The sequence below is a fragment of the Chlamydotis macqueenii genome, chromosome 1 (genome assembly GCF_036417535.1).
Source record: "Chlamydotis macqueenii isolate bChlMac1 chromosome 1, bChlMac1.mat, whole genome shotgun sequence".
Classification (NCBI taxonomy): Eukaryota; Metazoa; Chordata; class Aves; order Otidiformes; family Otididae; genus Chlamydotis; species Chlamydotis macqueenii.
In genome coordinates this window covers 127,405,947-127,424,978 of record NC_141556.1, presented here as the reverse complement: position 1 = coordinate 127,424,978, position 19,032 = coordinate 127,405,947, and the positions used below count along the sequence as shown (strand labels likewise).

The window sequence follows — 19,032 nt, the reverse complement described above, 5'->3', positions numbered from 1 at the left end:
TCAAGGTAGGTACATCCTCCAAAAGCGCTGTCCTTTTTTTCCTTTAACAGACCTCTCTGTTCTTATGGGGTCTTGTGAATAACACGGTAAAGCAGTAGCAAAAGAACTCCTTGAAACGTTATTTACACTATACTAAAATTGTCCTCCTATTTGTGCTGTGGTCAGTGCTATTCAACTTCACAAGATCAGAAGAGTGCAACCGATATCCATCCAATTGTTTGAGTGGTTGAAGACGCAAGCTACAGGAACATAGAAGTCTTTCTTTCACCTGCTATGGTGCAGTGGGTTTTTTGCTTAGATACTGTAGCAAAGGAGGAGATGTGGTATTAATTCTTTAACCAATCTCCCAATTTCTTTGCTGTAAGAAGTGGCAGTGTCCATATGTCTTGTAGAGAGTAACAACATGGAGCATACCCAGCTCTTCATTTAGACACTAGTAATTTCAATCTGAAATGCAGGTCTTAATCTCACTCCTTGAAGTCTTAGAAAAGCATCATTTTTAGAGGGCAAAAAAAATTAAAATAAAAATAAAAAATCAAGGTTATGTATCTTCCTGCAAATCAAATGCAGTCTTGCATACAACAGGAGGTTAGACAGTAGAAAAATCTGAAGTTTAAAACAATTTGCAGTCATCTCCCTGCCAGCCAAACATACTGCCACTAGAGTATTCCCCTGAAGCTAATAAGTGACAGATAGTGTCTGTCCTAGACGTAAGCAGCACAAAATGACAGATTTATACATTTCAGGACCAAAAAAGTAGTTGAAAGCAAAAATACATTAAAATAACATTGCAATCTGATGCCTTGATTCTGAAATCATAGCAAAAATAGTTACATCCTCAGCTTAAGCAAATAGCCCAGTGACTTCCTCAGCATTCTCATAAGCATTAAACACAAATCACAGCTCTAAGCATTTGCATGACCTGGACTCCAGTGTATGCTTTGGGTTTCCAAGCTTTAAGAACAGATGGACTAGAGGGAAGGGGCTGAAAATCTTTTGCATTTTTGGTGCTGCTTAAGCACAATTATTCAGAAGGGTATCTATTCTGTTCTCCATGTCTTCCTTTCTCTACAGGATGCTACACTTCCAGACAATAAAATAATATCACTTTATTTTGAAACAGTTCAAACCTATTTGAAAATTAGATATAACCATACTTCTAAAATGCTATGAATAACCACATTTTCAGAGTAATTCTGCTGAATACAACTGTGTATTTAGAAGTTGGTTTTCGATACCTGAATGGTCAGATGAGCTGAGCAATACTGCAACAGATCTGTTAAGTTAGACTATAGCTCACATGCAGATTCTCTTGTTCCTTCCTATTGCTGGAGAAATATGCAAATTCAGTATTTAGAATCAAAAGAATGGTTAGGGTTGGAAGGGACCTTCAAAGGTCATCTAGTCCAACCTCCCTGCAAGCAGCAGGGACATCTCCAACTAGATCAGGCTGCTCAGAGCCCTGTCCAACCTGGCCTTGAACGGTTCCAGGGATGGGGCATCCACCACCTCTCTGAGCTGCCTGTTCCAGTGTTTCATTACCCTCATTGTAAAAAATGTCTTCGTTACATCCAGTCTGAATCTGCTTCCTTCTATTTTAAAACCATTACCCCTTGTCCTATCACAACAGGCCCTGCTAAAGTTTCTCCCCAGCTTTCCTGTAGCCCCCCTTTAGGTACTGGAAGGCTGCTATAAGGTCTCCCTGGAGGCTTCTCTTCTCCAGGCTGAACAGCCCCAGCTCTCTCAGCCTGTCCTCATAGGAGAGGTACTCCAGGCCTCTGATCATCTTCATGGCCCTCCTCTGGACTCACTCCAACAGGTCCATGTCCTTCTTATACTGGGGGCTCTACAGCTGCATGCAGCGCTCCAGGTGGGGTCTCACAATAGCAGAGCAGAGGGGGACAATCACTTTCCTTCACCTGCTGGCCATGCTTCTTTTGATGCGTGTGGCCACTCAGACAATTCCTTATCCACTGAGTGGTCCATCCACCAAATCCATATCTGTCCAGTTTAGAGACAAGGATGTCGTGCAGGACAACGTCAAATGCTTTGCACAAGTCCAGGCAGATGACATCAGTTGCTCGTCCCTTGTCCACCGATGCTGTAACTCCGTCATAAAGGGTCACCAAATTGGTCAGGCACGATTGCCCTTAGTGAAGCCGTCTTAGCTGTCACAAATCACCTCCTTATATTTCATGTGCCTTCGCACACTTACATACCTTTAGGATGCCTGTTCTTTTGATTCAGGACCAGATTTAAATACAAAGATAATTTACCTTTTAAAAAACCCTTTTATATTATAAGTCATTGATTCTTACCTTAATGATTATTTCACATTAACAGTTTTCTATTATAGCGAACCAAATTCAGTAATGTTGAAAGTTCGGCGTTTTTATTGGAAGAAAGGAGTGAAATCTTTTTCAAAACAGTATTTACTCAAGAATCACAATCAAAAGAATCCCTAGTTACCAGATTCATATAATAGTATAGTATTTTAGCAAAATTTTCTGCCAAGAAGGATTACTGGGCTGCAATTCAGGGCATACACAAGACGGATACTTGAGGCCTACTAGTTCTCCATTATTGTGTAAACAGTTAAATCTGTGGAGTTACTCTTAATTCAGCTATCTTTCTACACATATTGCCTAATTCTCAAGTTAATTAAAAATAAATTTCATACAAATTTAAACACTTGTAAAAGAAAATGTACATTCAACTCTGTATACACTTGCTCAAATACAGGATCTCTATTTGTTTAATAATTTGTCAGGTTTCCACACCCAACCATTCACTTTGATCAGAAGAGCTACTTTCTACATATCTAAAAAGTAAATTAAATGGACACAGACAAAATACTCTTCAAATGAGACACTGCCTTTATAACAAACAAAGTTCCAAGTATATGTAAGAGTAAAGCCATTCTTTACGTAGTGACACATGCTCAGATCAACTGAACTGATTCCAGAATAAACAGAAACAGCACATAAAGAAAAACAGGCATACATTTAAGCTACAAGTTCAAACACTGTAGTATTGACTATCTACTTATTTACAACAAAGTACTTACTATGTACTCTAAACTTGTCAATAACTTAATACCATATGAAAGAGTTAGAATAAGCATGCTTGAACTGTATGCAGGGTGAGAATTTTTAATAATTTACTACAAAAAGCAACTTCTAAAATGCAAATTATTATTTTCAAATAAGAGCCAAAGAATTCAGGGATATCTCAGTACTAGAATTCAAAATTACATGTTCCCAATGTATAGAATTGTTCATACAACTGCTTTTACCTAAACAAAAACCAAACTTTCAAATGTATTTTACAATTTAAGTCAGTTTTTAAACTACTAGTGTAAAACAAATACATTTTGTTAGAGGAGACTACATAATAGAATAGACATAACCTAGGCTAGTCTGGGAGTCAGTAGAAAGACTTAACTTTAGTAAATTCTGTAATATTAGGACTTCTGATTAAGGCGCTAGTGAACACTACTTCCAGAAAAGAGTGAAGAAAAGAAATTTGTGAAGAAAATAAATTCTTAAACATCAGAAGTGCAAAATAATTAACAGAAGAAAAAAAAAAGTCCACCAAAAATCACAAACATAATTACGCCAAAACATCAGGCTTCTTACAAACTTTTTTAACAAGGAGCATAGGGCTATAGTCTACTTCTTTTCTATGCAGAAGGACAGAAATACACAATTACAAGGGAAAAGAAATACTGAACATCCAGATGGATCCATTTTTTTCTTTCAGCACACAGTGGAACACCAAACAAACAACAACAATCCCAGAAAAAGAGAAAGGGTTTTGCTATTGTTGTTGTACTCTGGAAAACAAAAAATTTAAACAAGTGAGCATTAGGCATAAAATCCCTTTAACTTCAGGAAATAAGTTTCAGAGAAAAAAAAGCACCGCTTTGTCCAGAGAAGTAGTTATCGTCATAAAATGCTTAGCTATAGCACAAACTCTGGGTGTTTCCACAAGAGAAAATTACCTCATAGGAAGTCTCATCTGACTGTTTCATAATCACTTTAAACCAGCAAAAATACAAAAATTCTGAAGAAAGAATTTGCTTCTCCTTTCCTGTGAATGCTTGCTCCTCCAAATGCACTAGCACAAACGTTTAGGGATCAAATGGTAAACTGAAGGTTATTAAAGCTGAACTTCAATTTATAAACCCTAAATACTAGCTCAATCTGGATCAGCTCCTTGATTCACCTCAAAATCCCATGAAATCTTGTGCCATAAGCAGATACAAAACATTGAGACAGAAGCAGGTAGCCAGAGGTGAGAGAGGTGTTAGATCGAAATGTCATGATGAGATCTCACCAGGAAGATCTCAAAAGCAGACTCTACCTTTAGGTAAGACAGAAAAGACTATTAGAAATTAGACTAGGCCATTATGAAAGCAGTCCAAGTCATAAATCTTTGATTCCATTTAACAGATCTCCTTTCAGGATACACAGGCACCTCGTAGTTGCAACCAGATATGCAACCAATAGTTCTGGTTGGTCATACTTTACTTAATGTTTAACACACTGAAGAAAAACAGGTAACATTTCTAGAAGCCTTATTTTCAAGGTTAAATGATAGAACAATCAATATCCCTGTGAAAGTCAAATTGTCTACATCCAAGAAAGCCAGGAACCTAACCTTGGAGAAGGATTGATTGTTCCCAACTTCCCTGGAAAGCCACCTTTGAGTCTTCATTTTCTTTTTCATTTGGAAGAATCAAGACAAGTTCTTAGCCTTGACCACAGGAAAAACAAAGCTATCAGTCCAGAGTAGTTGTGAATGAATTTTGGGGATTAGCAAACAAGAACCACAGAATAGAGAAAATAACCCAAACAGCAAGGCAAACTATGCAAAATACCTATACTGTGTTTGAAAAATGTTAGTATTTTGATATGAGACGCACAGAAGTGATAAGCTTAATCTAGTGTCATGAAAAATTAAAACAAACACCTAAGAAGTCTGCAATCCTCACAGATCCCTCCTGAAAAGTTATTCAGCAGAAAGTTTTATTATTACATTAATATATTCAGAAGTTACCTATCCTTGACTATCTGTAACTTATTTCATAAAACTAATACAAATTATATATTCTCAAATACATGCATAATAATAGCCTACTATAATTCAATCTTGAGGTTTACACCTTAGTAAACGCATTCAACATTTAAGCATTCTTTTTTTTCCATAGCTAGCAAGGTAATTAACGGTTAAAGGAACCCTAGTTAAATGCAGTTTAATATAATTGCAATACAACCACTTTACCACTTTTTAAGAACGCATTCCTGAAATAGTCATCACAGAGTCTACTGAATAGCCTTCTAGCAGCATTCTGTCATGCTGTACATACCATCAAGTAACCAAGCAGCTAAGATGCTCATGCTACGTAACATGAGATCATTGCTACTCATGAACAAATAATCTGAAACTCTGATTGCTTGACATTTCTTATAGTTTAATACAAGTTAAGATTATTTACGACTACATAACATGTTTATATAATTCAGAAATTTTACTATACACAGAAATAACCTGCCCTACATGTTTAAGTGCACCATACATTTGCTGGGGAAACAAAGCAAACAAATGCCTCCAAAAAATCAACTGCAGTAAGAAATAAAAAAAAAAAAAAAAAAAAAAGACTCAGGGAAAGCAGACAAAAGAAAGTTTTAAAAGTCCAAATGCATTCCCCCTAAGCATGTAGAGTTTTCATTTTCTGAACAGACTAAATAGCTTGTACCATAAATAGTTTCACTTAAAAAATGCGTGCCGTTTACATAACCATGTGGCAGTCATCTTAACCATTTTTACTGATGGCAAGACAATCAACAGGGGCAAAAAGAGTACATAAACATGCTCAGTTCAGAAAGTAGCATTTAGGAACTAATTCAAAATATCAGCAATCTTTATTATAAACTACTACTAACAAAGTTTAAATGCATATATTCCATGAACGGACAAGTGGATACAGCTAAGCAACGATTATTCTCAGGCAAATTTATTCAGAGTAGCCCCAAAGTAGAAATTTGCCACTGTCATGAGACCACAACTTTTACTGTAAGATACGTCTGTACTTTCTGTAATCTGTATTCTATCACATAATCAAAACATAAAAACAAGAGATACTGAAGTGTTAAGTCATAACTACTTTTTTTTCCCTCCTGAATTAAAAGAATCAAAGAAAAATACTTAAACCTCTCTCTTTTTTTTTTTCCTCTTCTTCTAGCACTCTAAGTACCTATGAAATCCTGACCTTTCAAAAAAACAACAAACATTAAGAGAATTCTTTAGACTTCTTTACAGAAAGACAGGCTAAACAACGATCTACCATGTAGATTTTAACAGGAATCAGTGGTGAGGAGGGGCGTGGAACAGAAAAGAAAGAGACCGTCTTTTTGTTGTTTGGTTTTGCATTCTTTTTAAAACTGAATTCACACAAGAACACAGTCAAACTTCTTTTGACTCTTTCCTGCCAGTTCCCTAACACCACTTCCCCTTCATGCAGTTCTTAGATATATCAAGTCAGTGAACAGCAGTCTCCACAGGGACGCTTCAGTGGGTCCAAGACTGGCAATAAAGTTTTCTCCACCGCCCCCAACCACCACAAGAGTAAGCAAAATTTTCCTCTTTCAGAAGATACAAATTCCTTAAAAGGTGAGAGAAGCAGGACCTCTGCTCTCATCTCTTCTCTCATTTCTAGGAAAGGAATCTTCCATTACACTGAAGACACCTGTCCACTAATGCTGTGTTTTGACCTCTCCCCAATAGATGTACTTGAGAAAAAACTGCACCAGAACTTCTGATAATGAAAAGCCCAGAACTGAATGGTGCAGATAAGAACCAAACAACACAAACTGTTGTCTCTGTGCCCTGATCACATCTTGGGTAACATATGCTCTCAGGAGACCTGCCATGCATTTTTGTTACAGAACTTTTACAGAAAGTGGTCTCAGTTAGGTAAAAGCGGCTTTCAAGCGACGGGGTGTTCCTCCAGAAATAGAAGTACTGTTTGCCACAGTACCAGCTGTGTCTGTGTTGTTGGTACCACCGCCTTGCTGAGTAACAACAGGAAAGATCAGTGAGGATCCCTCAATGTCCGCATTACTATAGGAATATGTCACCCAGTTAACGGTACTAAACACATCAAGACCTGCTGTACAGAGTTGTTGAGAATAAGTTTCTTTCTTGTCTTTGGAAAACTTAAAAGTTATCCTCTATAGAAGCCACTAATTCACCTCCCTCCTAGATGAACGAACTCTATTTCAACACTTCGGTGACTTTTTTACTCCCTTTTTAAAAATACAGTAGATAATTTCTAAAGACAGATCAAAAAAGTTGAACTTACCTAGGTCTCTCTTAGGCCTAAGGCTACCTTCAGCCTCATTTACCTCAGCTCCCAAATCTAGAAAAGGATTGGCAGGTAGAACATTTACTTGACTTGGAACTTGCTTTAAAGCAAAAGAAGCATTTACTGCATCTAGAGAAAGGGCTTCAAAAGCAGAGAGACATTTCATTTAAGAGGGTCTACATTCTGCCGTTTATAAATTTAATTCTGCTGCTCAGATACAGTAGAAATTGCTTTCTCCTTCTGTCCCCTCTTCCTTTAAACTGGATATTCCAAGAAAACAATAGTAAGAGTACGTCTGTACCAGAAAGTGGTAATAAGCTCAAACCAACAGAAAAGGAAGTTGGATGTGAACAGGGACTTTTCTCACTGTCACTGCCTGCCACTGAAACCAGTACACACCGAAGACTAAAGTCTTCAGTATATAACAAGTACAAAACTGCATACATCATCCTGAACAATTACTCAAAAAGCTCACAACACATGAAGCATTTTCAGACTAACAGTGAGATCTGTTTTGAAATACCTGATAAAGCACTAATGCTCACGAAGAAGGAACAGCAAGCAAACTTTTATAACCACATTTTCACAATGCTTCCATAATAGCAGGAAACAAAGCAGAGATCCAGACTAAAATAAGTGTTACCCAATGCTGCCTATTTGAAACTTACTAATGAGTTGCAAAACACGTTAATCTACAAAAGCACAAACAAAAATGTATCTTTTAAAATACAATTTAATGCAAGTGTTCTGAGTTCAGTTACACCACTTACTTGGCAATTCCAAGATTACTAAAGTCACATCCGTAAACTACCAGATCACCTAGCAGCTAAAACTCAATTTGGGAAAGGACATGAAGTGGCATTTCAGTAGAAATACCTAGAAAATAATGTAATTTTTTTACCAGTGTCAAGTCAGTAGTGTCAATAAAGATTATATTTGATGTAGAAATGTATCCCATTAACGTTTTTTGAGTTAATATGAAAAAAAAAGAGTGAAACTGTACCAAATTAACACTTTCCCTTACCTGGACATGTAATTTCCGATCTGACATTAGCAGGATTACAGTGAGAATTACTATTCCATCAAGGTAATCTTAAGAATTTCAGGAAAGAAGGGCAGATAGATTTCAACAGCAATGCTCCATGAAAGACCTAATGCCTTGCTTACTTCTGCAAACTAATCCTCAAGAACATCAACATGAAAGTCAAATTTTGCATTCATTTCATAACTCACACAACATCCAGGTTAAAAAAACAAAACAAAACAAAGAACCAAAACCAACCAAACAAAACCACCCAACCAACAGAAAACAACCATCCCCTCTACTTGCTCTGAACTATTATTGATCCCATATCTAATGCCAAAAAAACAAAGAAAACCAATCTGTAACTCTTTCAAGAGTTGGGAATAAACGTCCACAGCTTGAGTTAAGCCAAAGTATCTCACAGAACAAAAAGAATTATACTTGACGATTTATACCAAAGTGACAAATGCTATGACATACATAGAGCAAAGCAAGACTTTTGCCAGCTATTTTCCTTAAGTCGTGACACTGTAAAACAGCATGAACTGTTCAAATAGAGGAGACTTCTGGACAAATTACATTAGAACATAACCAAGCAAGGGAAAAATTAAAGCTTAAAGCTGCAATAAGATTCAAATATTAGCACTGCTGTGGGTCTTGTCTGATAAGAAAGTCAACACTGAACACATTCTAGAAAAGTATCCATTTTTTTTTCTGGCACAGCATCCAAGACAAATACTGATAGTATTAGAATTTTTTTCCTAGAAGTATTCCTAGATCAACCACAATTTCAGAATTTTCAAATTAATATACACTTTAGTGGATGTACAATTTCATTTGAAAGCAAGTATTTCATTAAAGAGTACTGCATGTGGAACATGCATGACTGAACATAATCTGCTGAAATGTGTTTTTAAGAAAACATTCTTAATAATCCACTAGCAAGCCTACATGCATGTAGGAAAACATCTACACTTAAGCTGTGACAGTCAGGTTACTGAACACTACTACTGCAGAAAGACCTTTATCTCCATTCTGTAGCTTTCCTGTTTGCTTATAAAGTCATCCTGCTTCATACAACCCTCTGAAAAGAGGAAAATAAGTTCTTTTCCTTACAATACAGCTAGGTTAGGACAAAACCCAGTAATACACTGAAGATGCTTTTAAAATACCACTACTTTAAATTCAGGTCCAGAATAAAATAAAGCCCACCTGGAACTCAAGAACTAATGCTTCTTAAGAACACAAAGCTGTGTATAACCTTAACAGAGAGGTCACTTTTCACTTTTATACTATAGAGCTACGCTGGCTATTACGAAGAGGGAGAAACATTCAACGGAGTAATCAATGGGGTATAAGAATACTGAAATGTCAGATCACACTGTGTGTGTGTGCGTGTCTGTTTAATGTCAGAGTGGAACTATCTAGTATACTTCACCTTCAAAAAGAGAAAAAGAACAAGAAAAAATCCAAACGTTAAGAACGTGATGCCCATCTTGATCCGTATGGTTTATCAGCAACACTGTCACTTTGTCTAATCTTGATATTAAATACCGAATTTTGCCAGATGCATTTCAGCTTCTCATGCCAATAAAAAGGCTCCAGTGACATTTTCTTCTGGTAGTTGTGCACGAGTCTCCTGAATACTAATACCACAGTGCCACCTTTTAAGCACTGACTGACACAGCAGAAAAGTTGCTGACCAACTATCTACCTCACACAGAATAAGAGATACTCAAGAATGGATACTCAGTACCACAGAATCATCTACACTATCAGTTTGGACTTACATTGTTTGTCTGAAGCTGGAGAGATAGATTTGCATAGTATTACTAGCATGGTCACAATTTGAAAGCTTTTCAAAGGACAACTTCGATACTTTACGGTTTGGCAGAGTACAAGAACCTATTCTAGAAACGTTTTCAACCAACACCTTCAACATTTGCATATATGAGCCTAAACAAGTATTTCAAAACTCTCATCTTTTCATCTAGAAAGAATGCTTCACACATGCAAACTGGCACTATGACATCACCACACATTCCATCTCAACAAAACGATTCTTCATCTTTCACGAGAACAAGACAGCTAATATCGCCCTTCAGACAATATTTTAGTCTATTACGCCCATAGAAAAACAACAGTCTAGAGAAAATTTACATTATGTAGATAACTGAAAGAGAGCTCCAACTTGCAAGAAAAGACAAGAAAAATTTATCAGGGATTTGAAAGTAATACCCTAATAACAATTTACTGCACTAGGCAGCACCACCAATTTCCAGTTAGCTTTATTTTTTCTGTTTGAGTAAAGACAGTAACAGCAACAGGAAAAAACATTGCAAAACCGCAAGTCGCTGATATTTCTACTCTGTAACTTGAAACATTTGCATTCAAAAGTGGTCCAAAAGGTGTTTACAAAAAGTTCGAGGCTGTGTATGAACTCTCTCTTAGTTTCACTCTCCATCTGTCACCTGCCTTTTAAACGTACGACGTAACAAAGAACTCTTTCACTGCAAATACCTTTACTTACATTTATGTGTGCGCACATAGGTACATACACACCAGCACTGCACCTACTTCATCTCACGGCAGTGGAAAGAAGAGCATCGTACAGACACTCCTAGAGCAAAATGTGTCATACCATAGTTGAGTGGGATGACTGAGCACACACGACAGACCTGACATTATCCAAAGTTTACTAGATTTCACCATTTACTCAATGTTTGGAACATCACTTAAGTATCTTTGGTGTCAAAGAAGCAAATAAAAGGCTTTTGCTTGTATTGTTAGTGATCTTGCTAAAACATTGCAGCTGTAGAAGTAAAGATTTGCACTATCATCCCATTTGAAGATACAGCTCTTAGAAAAATAACTCAATAAAACATCACCTTAAGTTTCATATTTATTAGGTACTGCAGTAAAGAACCATGTAACTCTGTCCCTAACCAAAAATACCTTTGCAGGTCATACTTTGAGACTACTTACACTATTTTAAAAATACAGACAACATGAATCATCACAGGATTTAAGTCAGGAGAAAGCATCTACAGATCAGCGCAAACAAAAACTTAACTTCATTAACATGACATAATTTTCGAGAGGGAACAGAAAGAGAAAAGCTATTACTGGATAACGGTAAGAATCATACAAATATATTCTCTTGGGTGGCTTTCCACAGAATCCTTTACCATTAGGATTACCATTTACCATTACTCCTCCACAACTCAATGGACAGACATAAGCACAGGCATATCACTGAAGCTGGGTGAAAAAGAAGACACGTTTTCACAACACCTTTCAATTTATCTTGTCTTCCTCAAGATGACGACTAACGGAAGGAAAAAGGAGCCTCGATGAGATCCAGGAAACAACAAGAAAGAATGGACACAAGAATGGATCTCACAACACCCTCTTTACATTTATCTGCAATCTCTTCCAGTAAAGGTGATGATTCAAGAGAGATAAAGACACATTATAAAAGTATAGTTTCATAATAAGCCTCCATCACACTTGTCGCCCTCACTGTACCTAAACCAAAAGATTTAACATTAAAAGGAGACTTAAATGTCAGTTTTATTATCCTTTACTAACGTGTAAAATTTGATACATTATTAATTTTATGGATGAACTGAGACAGTCCATATATACATTAATATAGGCCATCATGGCATTCTTCAGATTGCTGCTATCAACTGACACCATTCACAAGACAGGACAAAGGGCAAGCTTTAACAAATGTTGTGAAATACTTTAAGAGTCCTGTTCCTCTCTCACTACTAAGAGGAAATGAATTCAAAATTTCTTCTTTTTACATGAAATATGTTAACTGAAAATATACTTGACAAGGGGCAGAAGAAAACAGTGGTCTTCTCACATACGTGGAAAACAAAATTACAGCTATCAGAACAGGCACTGACCTTTGACCATGCAGGCTTCACCTGTAAGTTTTGAGAGTTCTTTTATACTAAGCCCTCTGAAAACAGAAATGGTCAAGGGGACCTGTTACAGAACATAAGCCTGTAAACAACTACTACTTAATTTTGTAACAGTGAACACCAGCACTAAAAATAACAAACAGACACCTACCAATACATCACCAGGATGGCTTGGCGTATCCACTCTCAATATTGGTTTAGAATAGAAGAGGAAGGGAGAAGGAAAGCTAGTGTACAACATCAAGTTGAGAAATCTTGAAATGTAGTTATTATAAAGGCAAGTATAAGAACATTACAAATAGCTATCTTTTTAGCTATTGTCTTTAGCTAATATTTACTAAATCAGCTCTAAAGACATTAATGGACTACTAACAGCATCTTCAAATTAGTTACCACTGAAGCCTTCAAAGACAGTTTTATGCATATTTACCTGAACACAATGTCTTGCTTTAAGTTTTACCATTACCTTCTAGTGTGGCACACCTGGGCTATTTCATTTTTTTGGTGATAGAGATTCCCTACAGAACTCCAAAGTATAGTTACTCTCAAGCCATCTAAGTGACTGTCTCTCCTCTCTTTGTTTTCTCCTTGCTAAAGCAAGGGAAAGAACAGCCAATATTACATTGCAAGTTGTTTGAATGAGGGGAAAACACACCAACTGCACAGTCAAACACTAACACTGGAACAGTATCAAGTCATATATAAGCGTAGCATCCTTCCACCACATCCACCTATGCTAAAAAAAAAACCAAAACAAAACCCCAAACCAAAAGACAGCCCAAGCCATTCTTCCCAACAGCCAGTATAAACAACTGATAAGCTCTCAAATCGGACCTGAAGACAAGACTCTGGACAGAGCATAACTAAGGCCTTGCTACCGTTGGGGGCCTTCTATCTCCAGAGCCAAACCACAACAGCAGCATCATCATACTGCAGTCACTGTGTCGAAGAGGCACTGGCAGCTCTTTCACCTGTGAATTTATCTGCTTTTTTTTTTTTTCTCCCCCTCACACAGCGAGCAGCATCTGCGGCCCAGCAGCTACCACAGCCCCTGCTAAGGGGACACCCGCACAGGATCCCCGGGCAGTCACCCGGACACCCTCTCCGAAGGGCTCCAAAAACAAAGACCAAAGTTTTCTCTGCCCGGTGCGTGGGAGTGCGGCAGCAAAACCGGAGCCAGGATCAACACCAGCACCCTCCCATCACCACACCCCTGCCCCCGCACCCCCCGCGGACACCCTCCCCACCCCCCCCCCCGCCCCGCTGAGCCCCGCTGCAGCCAGCCCCACTCGGCCCCCCGCCTCCCGCACCGCCAACGGGGAGCCGCCAGCTCCAGCCGGCTCCCGCTTGTCCATGGGGGGATAGGGGTATAGGGGTCACCCCACCGCCCGGCGGTACCACCCCCCGCTCCGTCCGGAGCCTCCCTGCCGGGCGGGCCACCTCCGGCAGCCCTGCTCGCCCCCAAATTCAGCCCTCCCCTCCCACCCCAGCCCGGCCCCGGGGCCTGCCCCCTCTCACCGTGCTGCGCTGGGGGCTCGGCTCCGGCGGCGGCTGCATGCCCGCCCGCCCGCCCGGCCTCTCGGTTCTGCCCCGGGCCTCCGGGACGGCGACCGTTGCGGGGAAGAGGGGGGGGGGGGGCGGCGCGCGAGGCGCCCCACACGGACCCCCCCGCTCCTCCCGGGCGCGAGCCGGCAGCGGGGGGTGGGGGGGAGGAAGCGGCGCGTGCCCCCCCTGTGAAGGCGCGCGAAGAGGGGAAGCGGGGGGGGGGGGGGGGGCGTGTTCTCCGGGCGGCACCGGGTCTCCGCGAGGGGGGGAAGGGGGGAAAGGGAGAGGGGGGGAAAGGGGGGAGCCTGGAGCGCGGCGCGCGCGGCCGGGAAGCGCTTCCGGGATAGGCGGGCCTGACGCCGCACGCTCAGTGCGGGGCGCTGAGACCGCCGGGTGCGCGGCGCGGGGAGGGGCCCGGCCTGCGCCGACCAGGCTCCGACATGGCGCGGCCCGCGCGCGCCGGCTGCCCCCGCCCTCGCGAGACTTCGTTGGAGGGTGGGGGTGGGAGGGTTTGAACGCGCGCGGTAACTGAACGGCGGCGGGGGGCGGGGCTGGGGCTGGGTCGGTGAGGGGGCGGTACGCGGCTGTGGGAGCCGCTTGGGGTTCCTTCCCCCCTCCCCGCCCCGGTCTGCTTCACACCGGCAGTTTTTCCTCGGTTCGTGTAAATGAAGGGTCCTCGGGACCGGTTTAGGCTTCGGTGGAGCTCGCCTGGCCCGGGCGTTGGGGCTCGCGTGGGGGTGCGTGGCCGCCCCCACGCGAGTAGTGGCCGCGGCTGGGGCGCCGTGGTGAAGCCTGCGGCGTTGGCGGCCTGGCCAGAGGGGGAGAGAGAGAGAGGCGGGGGGAACCTAAGGCCTCGTCATCCTGTGCCGTTGCCAATAATGTTTGTGTGTCCCCTGCTTGCAGGACGGGCTTCAGGCAGCTGTGACGATACAGAGTGATCCAGCGTGGACTTTTTATTGACGTCAACAGGGGCTGAAATCTTCCTGTCGAGGCAGAACCTTGCAGATGGTTTAGTAGATGTACATTGATTTTTTTTTTTTTTTTTTTATCTGCACACTGGGCCTTAGTCTGAGATTACCTTTTTATGTTTGTGTGCCAGTGTGAGCTGGTCTAAAGCGTTAAAGTGTCTCCTCCCGAACGATAAAGACCATGATTTGTGTTTCTCATATTTTTTTTTGTGTTCAAATATTTTTCTTTGTTTAGCTAGCACCTGTCTTACATAGATCTTTCATCTTAGCGCCGTTCATCAGAGCTGCAGAAACACTGTTGCCAAAAAAAATTCAGTCAGAGCAGATGAGGAGTTCCCGTAACCACCTTGTCTCTGGTAGAGATCTGGGAAGTGCAGGGTGAAGGGGTGAAAGCAAGCGGCATGTATCTTGTATTGCAATTACTGGCTTTCCACGTCATCTTCTGTACACAGAGGCCTTGGCTCCTGTGTCAGAGATTGTGTGAAGTTAATTGAGGAATTCCTGTATTGTAATCCCGATGTCGAAAACAAGCCAAGCCTGACTAGCATTTCTGGAGAGGCAAGATGCAAAACCAGAAGTAAACAGGATCTCGGTGCAACAATGCTGTTATCTAACAGAAACTGATCCTTATCATATGATTGGAATTAATACCAAGATGCTGAAGTGCACATTCCTCGGCAAAAATACGTAATTTCCAAATAGAGATGCTTGCTTTTGGACCCAATGAGTAGTTCCAGTAGCTCTGTCTAGTCTCTCACTTTCTTAAAATGTAAGAAACAGCTCTTTGTATAACTGTTGATCCTTATGCACATGAGAGTCTCTGTGCCCTGTGTTAGACATACTGGCCCTGTCTTGTTCAGCATTTTTTTTGTGTTGTCCAGCTACTGTCTTAATTCATCCTGTCATTTGTTGCTTCCAGGTCTTTCAAATCAACATCCAAGTCAAACCTTTCCTCTACTGTTTCTCACTGTCTGTAAACTCCCTGTGTTGCAGCTCCAGGGTGTCTTGGCTAGCCAGTGTAGCATCATATAAGTAGGCTCCATGCCTCCTTTTCAGTTCAGCAGCAACTAATCCTTTATTTTTGTTTGGAAATTGTGTTTTTTCCTCTGCAGTTCTCTGCAATGGGCTGTAATGAAGGACTATCATCTAGCAATTGCTTGATTTATCCACACCCGTCCCACTTTCAAGGCAGGAGTGTTCAACAGAAATTGCAGAGACTTTATATTTTTCATCTGCCCTTAGCTAGTCATAGATTTGAGAGCAGGGTTGTGCTGCTGGCAAATTAATCAGTCTTGAAACTTCACAATTAATCATAGCAGAGCCAGTGCTCTGCTCAAGAATTTGTGAAAAAAATCCTTATGGGTATTAGGTGCCTGATTACCCCAGAAATCAAAGATTGTATATATTTTAACTTTGCTGAGCGCATCTCTGACAGGAGTTCGTTTTATTGCTGAGCCAGTTCTTCTGTCTCCTCTCATCCGTGTGACAACTACAACAATTGATTATAGGGAAAAGTAATATTAGGAAAGTATTTAATTTATTTTTAGCTGCCTCTAATGGGATTTAGCAGCTGGAAACAAGGAGAGCTGGTACTGAGTAATCAGGGCAGTCCTTAGACAGCTGTGTGAGAACCAGTGTATCAGACAGGGCTTTGAAATATGTCACCTTTTTTTTTTTTCCCTGTATTTTAAAAAATGCAATGTATGCAGTGAAAAATTTGAAAACTAGACCTCAATGCTTGCAGCTCAGACAGTAACTCAGAGTAGAATGAGTTTCATTGTTAAGTTCAGTTCTGTAATAACTTCTAGCTGAAAATGCCCCTAGGTTTTGTGTGGGGTTTTTTTTTTTAATCTGATGCTTATGGCAGTTATTACTACCCATCTTTGAACGGCCTCAGGTCGGGATTTAAATTCCATGCTACATTCATTTTTAAGCAGAACAAAAATGTAGTTATTTCTGCTCCCCTTTTCTCTTTATGAACAGCAATCTAAGAGACCCATTTTCCTATTTTGGAAGAAAGCAATTTTCTGCATGTTTGTGCCTAGGAATTGGAGCCAGAAAAGTGTCTTGATAAAATGACCTGCTTGTATTCCATATATTTTCTGTCTGAGTAGTTCCTATACTGAGTTAGTTCCATTTACAAATCAGAAGAATCATTTTTCAATGTAAGCACTGTAAACTGAGCCTCAAATCTAAAAAGTCAGACTGAGTTCTTTCTCCTTGTTACCCTGTGGTGAGTAATGTGTATTTTGTCACTGAAATACACCTAACGGTTTTATTTGATGATGAGTAAAGTAGAATACAGCACGAATCCAGTTGTCATGGTTTTAGTTACAAGAATGAGTAACTTTTTTTTTTGTCCTTGTGTACTTGAAGTAATTAACATAATTATAAACTAACATATAGGCCTGCGGTGATGCCTTGTGTTAGTGTCAGATCTTGCCGACTCCTGTGATAGTGTACTTGCATATGAGAAGTTGCAGACTTAAGGGTCTGAGCAGAGTTATTTAGGTGGAAGCTTATAGAACCAGAGCTCACAGTGAAGGATATCCTTCATGTAACAATTTTAATTCTGCCTACAGAATTACATAAAAAAAATTTAGTCCTGATATGTAAGTTTAAAATTCTCAAACCTTCTAGCCATTCTTTAATAAAATCCCCTATCATTTGTTTCTAAGACCACCTCACTTCCCTGTCTTTCATTACATTTTAAGGAACATATCCTTGGCCTTTCCTCATCTGAAGGTGAATTCTGCACCCTAAAAACATTTTGTAGAGCAGAATTCATCTACTAGGCTCCAAATTTATTCAGAACATTTGGACCTATACATCACCCTTTTTACTTTTCTTTTTGCAGTAAAACTTTTGACTTTACCGGTTATTTTTCAATTTCAAATTTGTGTCAGCCATGTGATGCTGAGAAAACAGTATAAAGCATTTATTGTTATTATTGTTAAGAGATCATGGACCACGAACTTGAGTTCCAAATGAAGATATCTTGGAACTCAGGAGTAAACACAGCAATACTAAAATTGAGCAGTCAAAACAAGCTTGTGAGAAAATGGAAAAGATTCATAAGAGCACTCAAAAAATGTTACTGCTTTGTCTTGTGGTAGAATCTTTTCTACCTTATGAGGTGCAGATCTAAACAACTGTCACTTTGTTTTGCGCTCTAAAGGGCTACCTAAAACAGTTTGGGGAACCTGTTGGTGTGTGTATAAATGTGCATATACGTGTCCAGTACATGAGAAGGCATTATCCCTCACAAATGTCTATGTCTAGTGTTCTCCGGTTTAGACATAATACACTACAATCACATCTGTATATACCCTATAAAGTTTTCTAGGCGTACCTTTGTATTCTCAAGTTCTGTGAGTGAGTCCTAGGGCAGCTAGCAAGTGGGGACTGAACTCTGCTGCTGTTTGGGGAATTTGGGGAATGGTCTTTTGACACAGAGTACAACACAGAGACTGGGACGAGCAGTAGAGGTAGTGCCAGCGTGCGCCTTGTAGTTGGCTTTCACTCTCCTCAAAGAAAAGCTATAGAGCTGTCCCCATTTTTCTCTTTGCAATTTCCATAATTAGGTTTGCTGCTTTACAAATTTCTTGGAAGAAATAGATTCTATGGAAATACAGTTTCTCCATAAGCACACTTAAAAACTTACAAAAAATTTCAAGTATTCCTTTGCAGAGTTTTCTTAACTGCTGCAGTCCTGGCATAGTCATCATTACTAGAGCTACTTGGTGCTGGAAGACTGATGAATCGAATGAGTAATAACGTATAAAGTAAGCGTCGTGGCATAAGTATTTTCTCAGTGTTTGGATGGGATATTTAGTGTGAGAGAAGTGGATATATCTTTTTCATTACAATTAACTTTGGTGCTCTGGCCAATTCCGGTTTCTACAAACCCAGAGTTTCCCTGTGGTAGCAGGAGTTTAAAATGTCATTTGCTCCTTCTGTGCCAGTGCTGTTGTGTGGAACTACTGTATTCTATAAAATTATCTGTCCTTTTTTATCTTGGGTGCGGCTGTACTTCTGCAGTGGACACAATGACCGTGGTGTAAGTCCATTTTACCATTTACTACCTACATGTGTTATATAGATATACCTAGACTGCTGAGTATGTGGTTTGTGAAGTTGCTGGTAAAGGATTTTGAAATTCCTAGAGATAAGAGAGATACATTTTCAAAT

At 40.2% G+C, this 19,032-nt stretch overlaps 1 protein-coding gene across 6 annotated transcripts in view; it reads right to left on the bottom strand.

Moving 5' to 3' along the window:
• Window positions 1-13,964, bottom strand: part of TAB3 (TGF-beta activated kinase 1 (MAP3K7) binding protein 3) — a 46,724-nt gene extending 32,760 nt beyond the window's left edge. For all 6 annotated transcript variants that reach the window (XR_015261103.1, XR_015261107.1, XR_015261108.1 and 3 more), the window contains exon 1: window positions 13,847-13,964. The gene's annotated coding sequence lies outside the window, so the exon portion shown is untranslated. The remainder of the gene's footprint in view (window positions 1-13,846) is intronic.
• Between the last annotated feature and the right edge of the window lie 5,068 nt (window positions 13,965-19,032).